We start from the raw sequence: 17,203 nt of genomic DNA, 5'->3' as shown, positions 1-17,203 counted from the left end.
GACTTAACAGACATCTATAGAACATTCCACCCAAATAGGAAAGAATATACCTTCTTCTCTGCAGCTCATGGAACCTTCTCAAAAATCGACCACACAGTCGGTAACAAAGCAAACATCCACAGTTACAAAAAAATATTCGTAACCTCCTGTCTCTTATCAGATCACCATGGATTAAATGAAACATTTTATTCATTATGTATTCTGTCCTCTCAAAACCATAAGAAGAAGTATATGAGATAGATCTAATCTTGGGTTATACAGATTTATACATAAAATTGAAGAACTGTGTTCTTCATATGATAATGAACAGTGGAAGACATCTGACTCTAGCTCTGAGAATTTGCTATTAAACTAAGATGGGTCTTTATAAGATTCTTTGTCCTTGAGGTAAATAAGCCTATTCTATCTTAACGCATTAATAACTAAATTTTTCTTTATATTTAAAAAGTAACATATCCTTGCATGTGTTTCCCACAATTCCTACCAATCAATCCATTGAAGAGTCCTAGACTGATTATCTCAGCTATTTTGAGAAACACAGCAGGAAACAAACACAAATGTACAGATGTCTTTTCATATGCTGATATTCTTTGGATATAAGCTCAAATTGCAAAGCTCTCTCAGGTTTTATGTGGATGCAGTTGCCCATGTGGATGCTATTCTGTTGCCTGAGGTTTCCGTCCTGCCCAGTTCCCACAACCGTTTATCCCCAAAGAAAATCACACAGAGGACTACATATGTTATAAACTGATTGGCCCATTAGCTCAGGCTTTGTATTAGCTCCTATAACTAATATTAGCCCATTAATGTTATCTATGTTAGCCACATGGCTTGGCACCTTTTTTTGGCAGGGCAGGTCACATACTCCTTCTTCAGTGTCTGGGCAGGACTGGCGAGGAATGGGTTTTTGCTTCACAGAATTCTCCTGATCTCATTGTCCCACCTCTACATAGTGTCTGGTTGTCCAGCCTATACTTTCTGCCTGGCTACTGGCCAATCAGTGTCAATCAGTGTTTATTTGAAGCATAATTGACAGAATACAGAATTGTCCCACACCAACACCCACCTTGTTACATAAGACCCATATCTGTCACTGTTATGTGTCTAAGAATTGGTGGGATCTATATATATATATATATATATATTACTCTAATATCCTAGTGGAAAAGGGGATAAAATAATAGCTAATGACTTACTACTATATTCATAGAGCAGAAATCTGACATTTTTGAACAGACAAACTTCTCCTTGCAGATATAAATCAATACAGAGACATCCAACTGTTCAATGTACAGAGAGAATGAAGCATTGTGTCCTGATCACCCCTAAATCATAATATACTCATCCCCTGAAAGTTTAAGGATCTTTGTGGAAGAGGGGGGGGAATATAAGAAACTTGTGTGATCAGTAACATCAAGGAATTAGTGTTTTCTGGACACAAAAAAAAAAACCAAATGAACATGAGAACTTACAACGACTATGACAGCATGCCCCAAAACTGTGTAGGCTCCATCAGATAAAAACACAACACAAAGTAGGGGTAGAAAATATGAAACCCCAATTCTAGCTGATTAGTTCCTGGCAAGGGGGAGTCAATTTCCTACAATAATATGGCTCCTTTTTGCTTGATTGCATGACAGGCTTGAGGCTAGATGAACAACAGACATTGGACTTAATGCTGAAAAAGTAAAAAAAAAAATGATATCACAAAGTTTGGTAACAAGAGTTAAGAGGATGGTGAGGAGGGCAATGAAAGTTGAGGGATATGTTCAAATTACATCTCCTGAAATTCTCAGAGAATTAATAAAAATTTTGCAAAAAGTTAAAACAAATGTATCAAACATAAAATAATTATTTAAAAATGTTATTGTAGAACTACAGTATTGAAAGCAATGAAGTATTGACACACAAATGAATATCAATACCAATAAAGCATTGATAGCAAAGAGTTAACCTAAACAACTACAGCCAATATATTAAAACTGAGTTCCAAGACTAAAGGAAGTCTAAAGGAAGAGTCTTTATCAGATGATGACAGAACAACAGAATACCTACATGAAAGAAGGATGCTAGAAGTGGAAAAAACATAGACCAAGGATGAGCCTCATTTCTTACGATTTGTACCGATCAATTACAGAATATAATATCAAAACCCAGATAAATGAGACTTTGTCCACAACAAAATGTTAATGCATCAGGACGTAACAGAGAATGTACAAATGACAACCAACAGAATGGAACTATATTTCCATGTTATTTATGTGGAAAGGTTTCTATCTAGATATATACATAATTCTACACAGTTATATACATAACTCTACACAGCAAATAGTCCAATGGGCAAAAATATTAGAATTAGAAATCCTCTGAAGACACGAAAAGGCAAAACAGCACATTAAAAGATGTCCATTTTCAATGTTTGTCAAGGAGATACAAATCTAATCAGTCTTGAAGTACTACTTCATACTAACTGAATTATTGTTAATATTTGTTGTTAATTATTGTTGAGTTTTAAAATTACAACCTCTGTCAGCTATTTGGAAAATAGGGGATGTCATAGATATGAAATACTGTATTAATGTGAATTTTTAAGCGGTTTCTCAGAAAAGAAAACCATAAAGTTATTATCATTAGACTCAGAAATATAGTCAAAGGAAATGATGTCAACATATGTTAATATAGAGAGAGATTAGAAGAGCCTCAGGCAGAAATAACACAAATATCCGTCAATGAAGAATAAGTGCATTGTGCTATTAATGCATGAAAATGAAGTTTGCTACAAAAAAAGGAGGAAGTACTGGAACAAGATAAACTTAGACAAATGTCCAAGATTTCATGCGAGTGCAAGAAAACAGAAGTTAAATGCCACATATACTGAGTCCATTTAGGTGAGCCATTCATTGCATGGAAGTCTATACATACAGAAACCACACTAACAACTGCTAAAGATGGTCTGAAGGGAAAGGAGTGATCAGTAGTGGTGTGGTGTGTTTTATCAGGTTAAGTGATTGCTTTCCAACAAAAAGAAGCCAGAAGTTGAAGTGCTTTGTAACCACATATGGTACCAACATAATGTAAGTGAAACATGGCTACAGTCCTGAGATACCTCTTTCTGTAAGCTATATCTTACAAACTAGCCAGGCAATGATGGTGCATGCTTTTAATCTCAGCACTTGGGAAGAAGAGGCAGGCTGATCTCGGTAAGTTTGAGATCAGCCAGGCCTACCAATCAAGTTCCAGGACAGCCAGGACTGTTACACAGAGAAACCCTATCTCTAAAAGTCAGATAAAAGGCAAAAAAAAAAAAAAATAGGAAAACTAGTCTAGCAAAAAAGCCAGCAACATCGAGTCACTCAGATGCCAGGTTCCTAAGTATTACTACAGTGGAGTAGAATCAATGCCCACAACCAACTGCAATAATCTAGACCCAACTGGATTTTTCAGTTTCAAGAAAATTCAATGGAAAATTACCTTTTCAATAAACTACACAATGCCAATACATTTTGTGCTGTCAAGATACCTAATAGATACCAATCCTTAACCCCTTTTTGTGAAAATTAACTTGAACTGTACTCAAAGCTTCATTCTTCCATACACCTTCTCTTCCCACCACATACCTCCCTTATATCACTCAGTCCTTCTGAAACTAACTCCTGTATCTATCCTTTTAAAATAACAATGTGGCCAAATCTATTTTAACTCACTGGACGTGCAGCAATTCTAGCCACACAACATGCACATTTATGGTGCCACTATTCACACTGCCACTATAGTTGGTTATTTTCTACTCAATTAGAATTATTCCCATCATACCTGCCCTTTGTATTTCTGTTCTCAGCTACAATTTTTAAAGAAAAGAGACAATGTGTTATAGTTAACAAATTCCCTTTATTTTACCAATATCCATATGGTACATCCCAACACATAATAAATACTAAAATTGTTTTTCAAATGATACTGATTTAAACCACCTCTGACAAACATTTCAGTGTTCAACAAACCACAACACTCTCAGACAATAAAATAAATTTATATTAATATTTTACCTGCTTTAGTTTAATCAGGCAATAATCAATAAAGTCCCGAGGGTTTGCAACATTCAATGATTCCTGATGCTCTTTTATTCTCTCCAAAAGGTAATTACTGATAAACTCAGTATTTTTTAATGCTGTGTGATGACTTCCTGGACAATAGTCAAATAGTGAAGGGAAATAATTGAAGACCTACAAAATCAGAGAGAAATATTTTGTTGAGATAAATTGTTTTACTTTTAATCATGTATGTGGTGTGTATATGGTATGTATGCTTAGATACATGTGTGTGCCATGTATGTGTGGGTACATTGGAGGCCAAAAATATCAGATCACCTTAAGCTAGTGATTTTGGACCATCTAACATGAGTGCTGAAAATTGGACTTAGAGCCTTTGGAAGATCAGCATACACTCTTTACCACTGACCTATTCCTCCAGTCCTTGCCAAAGAACTTTTTAAATGAGGAAATACATGTATCCATAATATATTGCAAGACCAACATGGATTTATAGATTCAGAAATGAAGGAAAAATAGTGATCAACAAAAGGAAGAGGTGTTTAATTTCATCCATATAGCAATTCTCTGTGGTAATAGTAAGAACGGGGTGGGAGGGAATTCCTGCCCCATTGATGATAGATCATGATCAAGTTTCTATATTCATGAATCCTTCTTTAACATAATGATTATTTGTGAAAACTGACTGATGGCTTAAACCATTTATTCTCTACAAGTCTGAAGTATGACTTGATGCAAATCGTTGTCGTTTACACTTTTTAGATGGTGGCTGTAGTGAAAAGAGTTGGGCAACTTGATTTCTATTGTAATGTAGCAATGCATATTTAATCTTATCCACTAGACTGTGACATGGAATAAATCATTAGAAGTGGGTGGAACTCCAAGAGACTTTGAAAGCAAAAGTGTGACATAGCCTTTAGGGGTTTCTCTATGATCACAGGTATTCTTTCTTTACTTGCTTCTTACTTACTTTTGTGTCCTTCACACCATGCATCTCCATCCCATTCACCTTCATATCAACACACATCCTCCCTCAGTCCTTAAACTCCTCCCCTCTCAAAATAAAATAGAATAAAAATTAAGAGTAAAAAGAAAAGAGAAAAGTTTTATCATGGAAGCTGTATTGTGACAAAGTGAGTCAGGCAGTACACCCTTTTATCTATTTATCATTTTTGGCAAGCGTTCATTGCAAAGAGTCATTGACTGCATCGGGGTCTCTGCTTTCTGCTACACTATCAATACTGGGCCCTTACTGGGAGTCTTATATATTCTATCACTTCTCTGCACCATGAAGACCTTGAAGCCCTGGTTCTGCAGGACCAGCTCCTCCACACGCTTCAACAGTTCACAGAGCTGCGGGCTGTGTTCCAACCCAGCTCCTGTACGGCTAGCTTTATGCCCAAAATAACAACACACAAGTTGTACTCTTTTAAACACTGCCTGGACCATTATCTCTAGCCTCTTACTGGCTAAGTCTCACATCTTGACTAACCCATTTCTAATAATCTGTGTAGCATCACGAGGTGGTGGATTACCGGGAAAGATTCAGCATGTGTGACCTGGCAGCTGGCACCATGATGGATCAGATCTCACATACTCACATTATCTAGGTTGATTCACCTGCAGCCCTGTGCCACAATCAATATGTTCAATAGAGCCAACTCTGCCTTACTACCTATGAAGGTGCAGAACCAGCTTTCCAAGGCACTGAAGCTGTTAAGGAGGAGGATCAGCTCCCCCATACACCACAGGTAGCAGTGGCAAGGGGAGGTGGCTATCTTTCCCTAGACCTTACCACCACATGGCAGATTAGTGGGTGTGGCCAGCTATTCCACTCTCACAACCTCAGGGCCAGCTCACCTGTGCCGCTGTAAACAGGGTTCACTCAACTGAGCTGCCCAGGCTAGAAGCAGGGCCTGCTTTAATGAGTGCTGCAGGTGGTAAGGAGGAGGGTCAGCTCACTCATGTGCCTCCAGCAGTGAAAGGATAATGATGAAGGGGACATCTCTCCTCCAACCATACCACCCTGACAGATGAGTAGTGGGGCCGGTTCTCTCACACTCAGAACTTCAGGGATGACTTGCCTATACCCCTGTAAACAGTGTCATCTCTACTGTTCTGATCAAGCAACCTACTGGCTCCACACTCTTGAGTTCTGCAGCTGGTGGGGACAAAAACAACTCTCCGATCTTATGACATCCTGGACAGCTCTCCCATCTGCCAGAGTCAGTGGGCAGCATCTCTCCCCAATCTGTGCTACCACAGGGCAGATGAGGGGCAGTCAGGGTAAGATCTGTCAAGCTCAACTTTGTAGGCCTGGCTCACCCATGCCCCTATCAACAGGACCTGATCCACTGTGCTGCCACGAGGAGGAACAGGACCCATTCTCCCTAGTGTTTTGGTGAGTGAGTGACAGCATCAACCCTGTACAGCTGTTTCTCTTTGCCTAAGGTGGTTTCAGGAGCTGTGGACATCAACACAGATCAAGGCTGCAGCAGATCCATGTACCCAGACATGAACCCTGGCAGCAGCCATATTCCAGAGAACTCCAAGTTTAACCCTGGTTAGAAAACCAAGTCACCCACCTCAGCCCACTCCTCACTATTTCATCTCTTCAGATGTGCCTCTCTCCACAGTACATGAACTGTTCTTTCTGTCTCTCCCATACCACACCATACATTTGCTCACCATAGAAGTGCCTGACGGCCTGGTGTCTTGATTTACTGGGCAGCCTGGAGCACAGCCATTCTTGGGAAGAGTTTAGCAGATGCCAGTTCAGTCTAGGACAATTCTGAGATGTATGTGAGCTGTGGGCCACATGGCATTAAACCACTCATCTTCTCATTTCTACATGTCTTTTTGTTAACTAGGATTCCAGCAGACATATCAAACCATTGAAACTACTCAGCGTTTCTTGGCAGACATCATTGCCATAAATATTCTTTTGCCTTTAAGGGACTATTCCTTCTAAACTAAAATATTCCTGCCTAGTAATATGATAAAATGTGTTTAATAGTCAAAAAGATAAGAATTATGCATAGAAGAATGTCCTGTGTACAACTGGGCACACTTCCAGATGTGAATGCAATACTTTATACAAAGAATTTTCTAGATATCAAGTGGAAAACCAAGAGATATGAAACTAGCAGCCTTGAACCAATCTGGAAACTGTCATTCAGTTTTGCTATTTGTATAACAAAGGATTTAGATCTGCCTTTCAGATATTCTTTCCATAATACGTTATTCAAAACTGTGTTGCCTAGTCACCTCACTTCTTGGTACATATTGAATTTGATCTTTGAGAATGAAGACCAAAAATATGTTTTCAGGAGGAAAAGGTCTTGAGTTCACCTGCATCCAGGGGGAGCTCAGAATCTTTACGTTCTCATTTATTTTTTCCATCAAGTTAAGAAAATCTTGATCTTTATAATCAAAACGATTCTGGAAAACAGTAAAGGAGATAACATTGCAGGGAGCACATCTCAAGATGAATGTAGGATCACAGGGTGAACCTGAAGAAACAATTGGAAAAAATAACATTAAAATGGACAAAGAAGATGTTTGGTTTTGTTAACAGGTAAAGCGTCATTAGAGGTTGTAAACCATATCCTCTCTATAATTTTCCTAACAGCTAAGCAGTCATAATATGTAGAATCAATGTATCACTTTAATCTTAAATTTTGTTGTTGTTGTTGTTGCAGAAGACAGAATTTATTTGGGTTCACAATTCCAGAAATATATGCGTCTATCATGGCAGAGAATCTCGGCATCAATGAGCCTGCATGATGTTAAAATGCCCAGAGGACATCTCATTCAAACCACCACAGGTGGGAAAGGTTAAAGTCTTGTGAGAGGGAACTCAGCAGGTGGAGGATGTAGACCTTAACCCAAGCTTGGAGGCCGAGGAAGGCGTGGGTAGGGTTTTCAAACTGGATCAGCTCACTGGATAGTTGGCCTGTATGCACTTATTTGTGTGTGGAGGACAAAGATTGATCACAGAATTCTCTCTTATTCTCACAGGCAGGTTCTCTCAAAATCGCAGCTTGTGGATAAGGTTCAGTCTTGCAAGTCAAATTAATCAGGGCATCCCCTTGATCTGTTCATCAAGAGTAGAATTAGAAGTGAGTTACCTGACCAGTGTCATTTATGTAGAACTTGGGCATCCAAATGCTGGTCCACTTGCTTGGGCAACAAGCCCTTTAACCACTGAGCAATCTCCCTAGCCATCTCTCCTTTTCGTAAATTCTGATTAATGTCAGTTATCTCTTACAGTGTTTGACTTTTGCTTTATAGTAGGGTCCTGTATGTATATATCCTCCCCCTAGTTTGTGACTTTCACTGAGACTTCTCTATTTCCAGAACACCAGGCAGGGAGAGCCTTGACAAGATCATTCACACTAAACTTTCAGAGTGAAGCGATCAGGTTGGCGTCTCCAGTTACAATAGTTACAGACATGGTAAGAAATGCCATGTCTGGCATTTTTTAATCTTAAATTTGTTCAGATAGTTGAAGAACAGACCATATCTTATATAGTAATTAAACTATAAAGTACTTGAAAGAAAACAAAAGATTTTACAAACCTGAAATTTCTAGTATTTGGAATAGAATTGTTTCTTACTGGAATACCTAATGACCCTATATCACTAAGATGCAAATAAAATATTGTACACCTGAAATATCTGCAGCCACAATGAGTAAACCAAAGAAGCAAGTAATGATCCAAAGAAGGAAGAACCCCACTGCAGGTGAGTTCTGGTATTAGAAGAAAAAATGTGGGGAGAATTCTTCCTTGTTACTTGAGAATAATGTGTCATTTCAAGAACAGCCACTTCCATGTGGATTTGTTTGCATTACTAAATAAAATGAAAACTTTCTCATTACAGTTAAATTCGAAGAGGGAAAACAATATGAGGGCAGTGATAGAGACTTCCCTTTTCTCATTTCATCATTTAAAACAATGCATTTTCTCCAGAGGAAGTAAACGTACTACTTGAAAATAGTAGTATAGGAAGGTCAGTGCTAGATAGAAAGCTGTGCATTTGAAAATTTCTGCTGTTTTAGAGGACCGAAGTTCAGTAAGTTCTGAGCAGCCTCCCAGTGGCTCATAACTTTCTGTAACCCCAGTTTCAGGGGAATAGGATATAATTTTCTTACTTCTGTGGCACCGGGTACACAAGTGGTGCAGACATGTATATGCAGGCAAACATTTATATACATAAAATAAAAATCTTTTTTATTAAAACAAGGAGTCCCAGGGGAGGATGCAATCAAAAAAATGGGAATGGGTGACAAGAAAGGTGATGGTAGGAAGGTGTGTTCGAAACACATGTTACACTCCCATGAAATACCTATATGAAACACACACTATATGCAGCATTAGCAATAATAACGTTTATTTTCTTAAAGATGTAAATGATGATTATGTTCGAACTCTACACGGCATATTTGAGAAACAGTATAGTTTCTACATTTGTAAACATCTCACAAAATCATCATTATTAAATTGCTGTTGATATAATGCTTAAAATTTGAAAAATCATAATGAAATTTCAATTTTATACTTATTTTTATTTGTGTGCAGGAATTCACAGGTGTGTGTTTGCGTGTGTGTGTGTTTGTGTGAGTGTGTGTGTGTGTGTCTGTGTGTGTTATATCTGTGGATTCTAGAAGAGCATGTCAGATATCTTGGAGCTGCCTTACACTGGCACTTGGAACCCATTGCTGTTTCTTTTAAGGAGAATTTTCTCTCAAGTGATAAACTATCTCTTCAGCTCTCAGAACAGTTTATTCTGATGTCTTTTATATAGTGAATTGATTTTGAAAAATGATAAATACACTTTACTGTTGTGGGAGAATTGTCTGTATTCTGTCACTTATGTTTTAAATAAATGCTGATTGGCCAGGCAGGAAGTATAGGCAGTAAAACAAGACAGGAGGTAGAGGTGATGCAAGGAGAACAGGAGAATTCTGGAAAAGAGAAAGTTGATTCCTCCCAGTCCTGTGCAGAGCACAGAGGAAGCAGGATGTGACCTGCCAGCTGAAAAAAGTACCAAACCATATGGCAAAAATAGATCAGAATAATGGGCTAATATAAGTCATAAGAGCAAATAAGAAGCCTGAGCTAATGGGCCAATAAGTTTTATAACTTATGGAGACCTCTCTGTGATTTTCTTTGGGGCTAAACAGCTGTGGGAATTGGGCAGGACAGAAAACCCCAACAAGCAGGCCACTTCATGTCACAGAATGGCCCCCATGTGGATAAATGCATCCACAGATAGCATGGAAAAGCTTGGGAAAGACTAGAATAAAACATTTCAGATTTCAGCCATAGCAGGAAAAAAGCTGTGCTGTTTTTAAATGCCGGCTTTCTGAGCCATCCTGCCAGGGAAAACTCTGATTCTTTCAAGCAAGTGGTCCCAACTTTTGAGTGTTGTTTTATGGACACACTGTTGCAGCTTTCTTCCTGGCAAGAACCTTAAAAATGCCATAGAGTTGTGGCAAAAAAAATACGGGGCTACAACCACTACCTTCATCATAAGGGGGTAATTTCATAAAACTCAAGAATGGGCTAGATCTACTAGTCAAAACCATGGTTTTAATCTTCTCCATATTCCTTAGCAAATTAAAGACCCACATGGTCAGAAAAAGATAGATATACAGTAAAGAGTGATTCAAAGAGGAAGAAAACATCTAAATGCTTTACAGTGTGCTAAAATATATATACAGGCCAAAGGTTAAAGTTTTTCAAAGTTAAAAAAAAAAGAGAGAGAAACAAAGGAAGAAAGAGAATAGCTGGTTGTGGTGGCACACTCCAGTAGGATTTGCCTGGGAGGCAGAGACAGACAGATCTCTGTGAGTTCAAGGATAGTCTGGTTTACAGAGAGAGTTCCAGGACAAAGATACACAGAGAACTTGTCTCAAAAGGCCAAAAGTTATAAGTAAAAATAAAAGAAATAGCCGGGCGGTGGTGGCACATGCCTTTAATCCCAGCACTCGGGAGGCAGAAGCAGGTGGATCTCTGAGAGTTCGAGGCCAGCCTGGTCTACAAGAGCTAGTTCCGGGACAGGCACCGAAGCTACAGACAAACCCTGTCTCGAAAAAGCAAAAAAAAAAAAAAAAAAAACAAAAAAGAAAGAAAGAAAGAAAGAAAGAAAGAAAGAAAGAAATAGAGGTTAAAATAAAGCCCCACAAGGATGGAAAATACACAGAGAATCTTGATACTGTATGCTATTATGCTCTCTTTAAATTGTTTGAATGCTGAGGAAGGAGCAACAGCTGCTAAAAGATATTTGTTTATAAATGCTGCTGAATTAATCCAAGGTAGGTATTTTGAAAATACTTTAACTTCAAAATTGAAGTGAAAAGGTATGTTACTTTGGAGAAGAGATTTTGCTTTTTGTTTCCACAGAAGATGAGAGGCTCTAGATTATTTCAGAGTTAAGGAAATTCAGCTTTGATCAAGGAAGACCACCTGAGAAATCTCCAGCAAGAACAGCTGGCCCAGATCTCTGAGTTCTACATCCAGAACAAATTCAAGACTACTCTCTGAGATGATCAAGACTCACAGAAACTTCAGTCAAGAATTGATCATAACTCTAAATTTACTTTAGGTCCCCATGAAATTATCAGCACCCCCAACCAGCGAGAAGTAGCCTGGAAAACTATGTCGACATTCCCAAAAAATAGACTATGGATATTTTCCTTTATTTTTTAAAGAGGGAGAAGTGGTGTGGGAGAATTGTCTGTATACTGTCTGTCATGTTTTAAATAAACACTGATTGGCCAGACAGGAAGTATAGGTGAGTAAACCAGACAGGAAGTAGAAGTTATACAAAGTGAACAGGAGAATTCTGGGAAGAAGGAAGTTGATTCCTCCCAGTCCTGTGCAGACCACCAAGGAAGGAGGATGTGAACTGTTCTGCTGAGAAATGGACCGAGCCATGTGACTAACATAGATAAGAATAATGGGTTAATATAAGTTATAAGAGCTAATAAGAAGCCTGACCTAATGGGCCAATCAGTTTATAATCTTATGGAGTCTTCTGTGTGATTTTCGTTGGGGCTTGCTGGCTGAGGGGTACCGGGCGGGACAGAAACACCAACAAGCAGGCCCCTCATGTTACACTTTACATTAAATTTGATCTAAAATTTAAATCTATAGACCTCAAATAAGTATCCCATAAAAAACAGTATTCTTGATAAATTATTATACATTTGAATAACAGGAAACTCCTTAATATTCCTGTGCATGCACCAGGGTATGATGTTGCAATGAAGGAGCAGTGGCAGCGGGATGTCTTCCCGCAGCCCGGCTCCTGGCTGCCCATGAAATAAACACACACAAATTATATTAATTAAAGCACTGCCTGACACATTAGTTATAGCCTCTTATTGGCTGACTCTCACATCTTGATTCAACCCATTTCTATTAAACCTTGATCTTGTAGCTTATTGGGAAAGATTTAACATGTCTGACATGGCAGCTTCATGGCGGGCGGCTCTCTGCCTCCCTCCTTCCTCCCAGCATCCAGTTCTGCTTTCCCTCACCTAAGTTTTGCCCTATCAAAAGGCCAAGGCAGTTTTCTTTATTCAAACAATGAAAGCAGCACATAGAAAGAAGACCCTCCTACACGGTATGAAAACATGATTATATTCTATACTATCAGGGAATGATTTATTTAAGTCAAAAACAGTGAAGGATGAAAGAACTTTTCTCATGTGTATACATTTCATTCACAGATTAAATTGATTTTCAGTCTTTGTTTTGTTTCTAATAATAACTTTTAAGTCCTTAGAAATCAGATTAAATTGATTTTTAGTCTTTATTTTTGTTTGGAAAAATAACTTTTAAGTCCTTACAAATCAAATAGTTAATCTTATGTTTTCAGGTCAGAAACTTCTTAGGTAAGTAGCATTTATAGCAGTAGGAAAAGAAAAGTGATTCATTTTCTACAAACACACACAAAAGAAAAGGTGTACATGGACAGAAATGATTGGCAGAATTAAAGACAGAATCAGCAGGTTAGCAAAAGCAATTCATGTTTAGTTTAAGATGTAATTTGATTAATAAATAATTTTCTTGTTTTCTCTTTGTGCATCTTGCAGATTTGTTCTGTCATTTGTTTAGATAGAATGTAATTCAAAACAGAAAGTGCCATGTAAAAGGAAATGATAAAGCTGTTTTGTTTTGATATTATTAAAATACTAATGTAAGAAATCTGACAGCCAGTAGCCTTTAAGCTAACCACCCACTTGATCATGGCCTTTTATACTATTTATGCTGATGTAAAGCAAGGGTCCAGCCTCTTCTCTGATTGTGGGATTTGGTTGCTGTTTTCCATTCCAGCAGATAATTTGGGACTTGTGAGTCTACCCCTTAATAAATAATCCTCTATTATTCTCAATCCCAGCTAGTGTGGGATTTCTTTTAAGCATCCATTTTTACCTGATACCTACAAATGGGCACGCTAACATGATAGACTCAATCCATATAAAACCTGAGAGGGCTTGGAAAGAAATTCTAGACACAAAATAACAAAGTTTAGCAGCATTTGTTTCAGCTGGTGGCTTGCCACAGTCCCTTAAGAGAGGTTTACCTGATTCAGCTATAGCAAAAGAAAAAAAAATCCATGCTATCTTGAAATCCCAGCTTTCTGGGTCATGCTCCAATGAGAACTCTGACTCTCTCAGGCACGAGATTCAGCTACAGAGCATTTGAATGGGGTTTGTGAGCCGACTGCTGCAATTTGACAACTTAATGGCAACTTGGACTGCTATGTGCCTGGAAGTGGGGCAGTGTGTGACTCTGTTCTTTCTAGAGATTTGGAAGTTGTTTGCAATGCACTTTTTGTTTACTTAGGTAATATCATATCTTTCTGTAGTCTTTGAATGAGTTGAAGAATTTGGAGTTATAGTTATTCTAAGTTATGATAAAAGATAAAGTAGATATAAATATTGTAACTGTAATTCTTACTTGATACCTGTTTTGTTATATATAATTTTACTATGTTAAACCCTTCCTTTTTATTTAAACAGAAAAGGGGAAGTGGTGTGAGAGGTCCTTCCATCTGTGTGTTGCTCTTATTGGTTAAAGAATAAAGAATTGCTTTGAGCCTATGGCAAGGGAAAAACAGAACTAGTCAGGAAAACCTAGGCTGTATGCTGGAAGAAAGAAGGGCAGAGTCAAAGGGATGCCATGGAACCACCGCTAGAATCAGACATGCCAAAACATTGCTGGTAAAACACTGCCACATGGTGATACACAGATTAAGAGAGATGGAATAAATTAGGATGTCAGAGTTAGTCAATAAGAAGCTAAAGCTAATGGGCTAAGCAGTGATTTAAATATTATGGTTTCTCTGTGTGATTATTTCAGGTGTAAGTCAGCCAGGTGGCCAAGAAGACTACTTTCTTTCTAGGAGGAGGAAGGTGGCAGAATAAGTGGCCAATCTCCCCCAACAAAGATACCAACATTGTACAGAGAGTTTTAGAAGTGTTTCATCATTTTCTATTTTACAAAATAATTTGAGGAGTATAGGTGATGGCTCGTTCTTAATAAATTTTTTCTTACAAAAAAAATCTTATATGTAAAGCCTGAATCATGTCAGGTGAATAGTAAATAAAGAGACAACACCAAGTAGGGTAGACAGAAAACTGGGGTGTATCTTAGAAGAGCGGGTGGGTCAAAATGATGAAAACACATTTTATAAAATTCTCAATGTGGCAAACAATTTTTTTAAAGAAAGGCAATACAATTTTAAGATCATGCTATAGTAGAAAAAAATAATTGATTACTCTGTCTAGAAAAACCAAAAAAAAAAATTCTATTACACTAGGCTAAGAAATGACAAGTGTAAATTACATCAGTGTTACCTAGGACTGGAACATTGGCCTAGAAGAATCCCTGTACTGCTCTGTTAATTTCCTTAAACCTCTGTAATGCAAGAAAATGAAAACAAATATCCTCTGATTAGGCTCTGCCACTATTATAGATTGCAATAATTGTGTTGTGAAATGATCCACAAAGACAAAGTACACTTGTGTTGATGGAAATGCACAATTATTTAACTCAAAACAAAATTATCATGAAACCTATATTCATTGTTTCTGATTTAAAAAGAAAATTTTAGAATGGGTGTTATCAACATCACACACAAACACACACATACACCTTGACTAAGATGCAAATGCTTAAATCTGCACTTACCATTGGTTTTCCTCAGTTCCTCCACAAGGCACTGTGCTTCCTCTTGAACAAGGTCCTCAAGGTTCCTTTTGCCCATGCCCAAATTCCGCAGGGTTGTGAGAGTGAAGCGCCTTATTTCTTTCCATCTGTTTCCATTGCTAAAAATAATGCCTAAAGAAATAGAAAAACAGGGTCTCTCCCTACTGCTTGCACTGGCTTTCAGAAATATATTCTCTTTAGAGGGACACCATGCTCAGCCTACATATAGTGGAGAGGACCTTGGTCCTGTCTCAAAGCAATATTCTAGACTTATTGACTCCACATGGGAAACCTTCACTCTCCGAGGAGTGGATAGGGGTTGTGATGGAGAGGAAGGTGGAGGGAGCAGGAGAATGGGAGAAGTGGGAACTGGGATTGGTATGTAAAACAAGAAAAGATAGTTTTTTAACAAATTAAAATTAAAAAATGGTAAAACATTAGAAAAATATTCTAGGAATAAAAGAGAGATCTGATGGGTGGAAACCACACAGAGGTCCAACCTGTACCTAAGGAAGAAGTCCCCCCCCTCCTTTCAGTCTTCACTCTCACCAGAAACACTGCACCCTTCATATGAACATGCACAGTTACTTACCAAGGCCCTTATTAATTTTTTCAAATATTGGGAAGCTTCCTCTGCCAGCAAACTCCTCCCCATGATCAATCAGAGCCTCCTTCACAGCTTCATACCCGTGTAACACCACAGTGGGCTGCATGCCCAAGTACAGAGTGAACACAGGGCCATAGATTTTGGAGAACTGAAAACAAGAAAGAAAAATAGAAATGCTAGCCAAAAAGAAGTCATTTTAATCTCCATGGAGTCAACCTCATTCACACTGATAATATCGCTCACTGTATTTTAACATTTTTAGCCAGGCAAAGCTCATTTTCAAATGGTTGTGAAGATTATTTATATCATATTATAGTGAATATCGGTTATTGATCAACTACAGTGAAACATATAACAGCTTCTTACACAATAATTACAATGAATTTCCATGCCAAAACATTCAGCAGGACGCTGACCACCAGAACTCCATAAAGGAAATATACATGCCTGCTGACTGGCCCCTCTGTCTCAGTGCCTGCCCACCCAAACCACCAAGCCTCCCATCTTTCCCACCATGTCCCAGTTCCCCAACTCAGGCTGTTTGAACAGAGGCTACTCCACTATGACGTACAGAAGTCCAGCCTACAGGTGTGGAGGCTCTTTCCTCAACCACAGGCCACTGCAGTCAGAAGACCAGAGAAGAAACAGAAACCAAGAAACAAAACACACATACTACTAACTCAACTACTATATTTATAGCTTTAATATTATACATCAGATATCTGATGCCATATTTACAGGTTTAGAGAAAGAGCAGAGGACATCATATGGTACCTAAAAGGATCAAGAATAGTCAGGCCCTCCTAACGAGTAAAAATGCTGTTTGAGATATAACAATAACTGATACCAAATTATATTATAGAGTTATGTGATAGAAACTGTCTTCTACTCAGAAAAATGAGGCATATGGGCCAATGGAATAGAGAAAATGATGCAGCACTGAAGCAGCAATGTAAGACCCACTTACTTTTGAAAGGTAAATTTGTAAGTCACCATGAATGATTCTATTGAGACATACTTGGCCAGCTATAAAAGTCATAAGGTATACAATGCTTTGCAAGAATTTTGACTTTGTGGTTATTTATAGCAATATTGCCTCAAATACTAGATTTTCATCTAAAGCAACTGTCAGTTTATCTTCTTTGTCAAGGGACTGGAGGAGGACAGAGAATACTTACATTGGTCAAGCACTGGCTGATGTCCTTCCTATCTATTTGCAGGAAGTTGCCAAGAACTGGAAGAGGAGTGGGGCCAGGAGGGAGCTTCGCTCTCTCAGAGCTCTGTCTCCAGAGTGAGAGGAGAAGCAGACAGCAGAGGCTGAG

At 38.3% G+C, this 17,203-nt stretch overlaps 1 pseudogene; it reads right to left on the bottom strand.

The window, feature by feature from the left end:
• Positions 1-17,197, bottom strand: part of LOC101998590 — a 28,495-nt pseudogene extending 11,298 nt beyond the window's left edge.
• Positions 17,198-17,203: the final 6 nt, after the last annotated feature.

The sequence above is a fragment of the Microtus ochrogaster genome, chromosome 8 (genome assembly GCF_000317375.1).
Source record: "Microtus ochrogaster isolate Prairie Vole_2 chromosome 8, MicOch1.0, whole genome shotgun sequence".
NCBI classification, from domain to species: domain Eukaryota; kingdom Metazoa; phylum Chordata; class Mammalia; order Rodentia; family Cricetidae; genus Microtus; species Microtus ochrogaster.
The sequence above is the reverse complement of the archived record's forward strand: the minus strand, read 5'-3'. Positions and strand labels throughout refer to the sequence as shown.